This window comes from Macadamia integrifolia, chromosome 6 (genome assembly GCF_013358625.1).
Source record: "Macadamia integrifolia cultivar HAES 741 chromosome 6, SCU_Mint_v3, whole genome shotgun sequence".
Taxonomy (NCBI): domain Eukaryota; kingdom Viridiplantae; phylum Streptophyta; class Magnoliopsida; order Proteales; family Proteaceae; genus Macadamia; species Macadamia integrifolia.
Genome location: NC_056562.1, coordinates 9,411,878 through 9,415,230, shown reverse-complemented (window position 1 = coordinate 9,415,230; position 3,353 = coordinate 9,411,878). Strand labels below are relative to the sequence as shown.

The 3,353-nt window shown below is 37.7% G+C and overlaps 1 non-coding gene across 1 annotated transcript; it reads right to left on the bottom strand.

Annotated features, from left to right (window-relative positions):
* Positions 1–1,275: 1,275 nt before the first annotated feature.
* Positions 1,276–1,382, bottom strand: LOC122082905. The gene has a single exon (XR_006141446.1). It is a non-coding gene; the product is annotated as a small nucleolar RNA R71 (small nucleolar RNA).
* Positions 1,383–3,353: the final 1,971 nt, after the last annotated feature.

Genomic DNA, 3,353 nt, shown 5'->3' with positions numbered 1-3,353 from the left:
GTGACTCTCTGGTCAAGTAGGGGAGCTCATATTATGATGCATCCCTCGGGCTAAGTAGAGAAACCTACTTGTGAGTCTCTCTCTAGCTTTATCCCCTTTCTTTTACTTTATTTTTATTTCAGCATTTTTTTTCCTTTATTGTTTTTTTTAATTGCGTGGGTTGTTTATTTTCAGTTATTTATTTATTTAATTTTAATTGCGTGGCTTGCGTCTTTAAATTCTTAGATGACGAATGGTTATGACGTTATTTAGATACATATGTTTAGGATGGTAATTAGAATTAGATCACAACCATTAATCAGTTCACTTTCGCATTATTAAAAGAAATAAAAAAATAAAGTGGCTGCTCTCCCTGTGTTCGACCCGTAGCTACACTGATCCGTACGCTTGTGGTTACATTTTAAATCTCAAACAAGTTTTTGGCGCCATTGCCGGGGAGACAGTTCCATGTTATTTTTCACTTTCTTTTGGTAAATCGGAGTGGTTTGTTTTATTTTATTTTATTTTTTTTTTTTATTGAATTCCTGAGAAGAACAACTTGCAATAATAGTTGTATCAGTGGAGGTCGCCATGCCTCACAGTATGATAAAGACAGGTTTCGCCCTGTAGCAGTACCTCAGGAATTGACCTGAGCAACCCTGGATCCCTGCCGGTAAGCTCCCAAAAAGCAAAAAAAAATAAAAAATAAAAATAAAAAAATTCAAAAAAAAATCATAAAAAAATAAATAAATTTTTGCTATCCATTCTTTTGTGCTTGCCTTACTTTAGTTGTGGGTAGTTTTCTGTTGCATGAGTGTTAAGTGGGTACGTAATACTAAGAATCGGTTAGAAAGAAAAGATCCAACAAGTAGTGACCCTATACGTTTGCTTTCTTTAAAACCCTTCAATATGGGAGACCAACAGCAAAACCCTTCACCTAAATCTCTGAAAGATAGGTTCTACCCTGCTTGAACAGCCCAACCTTCCTGCATAGTTCTACCACAAGCCCAGGGCAATAATTTTGAACTCAAATCTCAATACATCACTATGTTGCCCCACTTCCATGGGTTGACCTCTGAGGATGCATACCAATTTCTAAGGGAATTTAAAGAGGTATGTGTTCTAATTAAGATCCAACAGCTTTCTGATGATGTTGTTAAGCTTATGTTTATCACTTTTGCATTGAGAGACTAAGCTAAGAAGTGGTTGTATGGGTTACCCAGAAATTCCATAACCTCATGAAAATAGTTCACAGTTGTCTTCCTTAAGAAGTTTTTCCCAACTCACAAGACCAATAAGCTTAGAAGTGATATCCTTCAATTTAGGCAAAAGCCTAGTGAGTCATTTTTCAAACTTATGGAGAGATTCAAGAATCTACTCCAAGAATGCCCTCACCATGGCCTAAACCTATGACATTTATGTCAAATAATTTATGAGGATATTGATTACCCAACTAAACAAATGATAGTCTATGTGCCCTGAAGGATTCACATCCTTTATAGATGAATGAAAGGCATGGGAATTCTTACTTGACTTAGCTGACAAAACCTGTGAGTGAGAATCCACCCAAGAGAGTGAAAGAACCATAGGAGGAAAATGATATTTTGTGGATGGGATGGTAGCGAAGGAAGCCCATTTGGATAGCCTAATCAAGAGGATTGAGGCTATTGTTCCCAGAGAGCCATCATCAGTTAATTTGGTTAAGATTTGTGCTTGGTGCCAGTCCCCTGGACATGTCATAGAAGAATGCCCCAACACCTCTGGAGGCACTTCTAATGATAGTGTTAATGTCTTATACCAGAATAATCCATATAGTGACACCTACAATCCAGGATGGAGAAATCACCCAAATTTCTCTTGGAATTATAGCAACCAAATAGTGCCTTCCAATTTTCATAATCAAGGTCAACCTGGACCCCAAAGGCCTCCTTTTGCACAACAATATTTTTTCCAAAATACTTTTCCTATGTCTAATGCAGGACCTCAGGCTAGTTTTCCTAGGGCCCCTCTCCAATCATCTTATCAACAACCCCCTGGGTTTACCAACATTGAAGAGGCAAGTAGAATAAGTAACTTAGAAAAAAATATGGCCCTCCTCATGACAAGGCATCAAAATCTTATAAGAAAACTTACCCAAGTTATCTCAATTATACGTGAGAGGGAGAAGGGAACTTTACCCAGTCAACCAGAGCCTAACCCTAGGCATCATCAGTCTGTTAGTTCACAAACATTAACTAATGCACCACTGAATATAGTACAAGGTCAGACCCAACAAGGGCCCTCTAACCAATGTAATGTTGTTTATACCCTTAGGAGTGGTAGAGAGTACCAACAGAGCGTTCCTAAATCTTCCTCATCTATTACTCCTGTTAACTCTCCTTCAGTTGAGGATACAAGTGTGCCTCTTGTTCCAGGTTCGTCTGATGAACCTAAAGATTTTTCTAAAACTAAAGATGATTGATTGAGGAAACCAAAAATGATTCTTCTGAACAGGGGTAAATCCGTAACAGTTCTTATGTTCATCCTGTCCCATTTCCTAATCGTTTATTAAACAAAAGGAAGATTGCTTCCATGGACAAAATTTTAGAAGTCTTCAAAAAGGTAGAAGTGAATATCCCTCTTTTGGATGCCATATCTCAAATCCCCGCCTATGCAAAGGTACTGAAAGATTTGTGTACTCACAAACGTATCACTAGTGTGCGCAAAAAGACGTTCTTGGCAGGTAATATTAGTTCCATAATTACTCAGCCTATAACAGCAAAGTATAAGGATCCAGGGAGCCCTACCATAGCTTGTGTCATAGAAAACACCTACATTGAGCATGCCTTACTTGACCTAAGCGCAAGTGTAAATCTTTTACCTTACCATGTGTACAAGCAACTTGGATTGGGAGAATTGAAAACCACTGGAACTACTATTCAGTTGGCAGATAGGTCTGTTAAAATTCCTAAAGAGATGATTGAGGATGTCTTACTAAAGGTGGGGGAATTTATTTTCCCTGTTGATTTCATTGTATTAGATACTAAACCCTTCTCAACCAAGGATGAGATCCCAATAATTCTAGGAAGACCATTCTTGGCTACCAGTAATGCATTAATCAATTACCGGAATGGTTTCCTAAGATTATCTATTAGTAACCAAACTGTTGAGTTTAACATGTTTAGGATTGGCAAGCAACCACATATGGAAGAAGAGATCAATTTGCTTGAGGATTTTCTGTATTTTTCTGATGATTTAGTTACCAACTTTGATATTGATTTTGATTCAGAATTCTAAGAGTGTATGGATGAGTTGGATGATGACAGTGAAAATTTCTTTTCTGAAGTCTTGAGTCTTCACACACTTGTGGAGCCCTTAGAACCCCTTTCTAATTC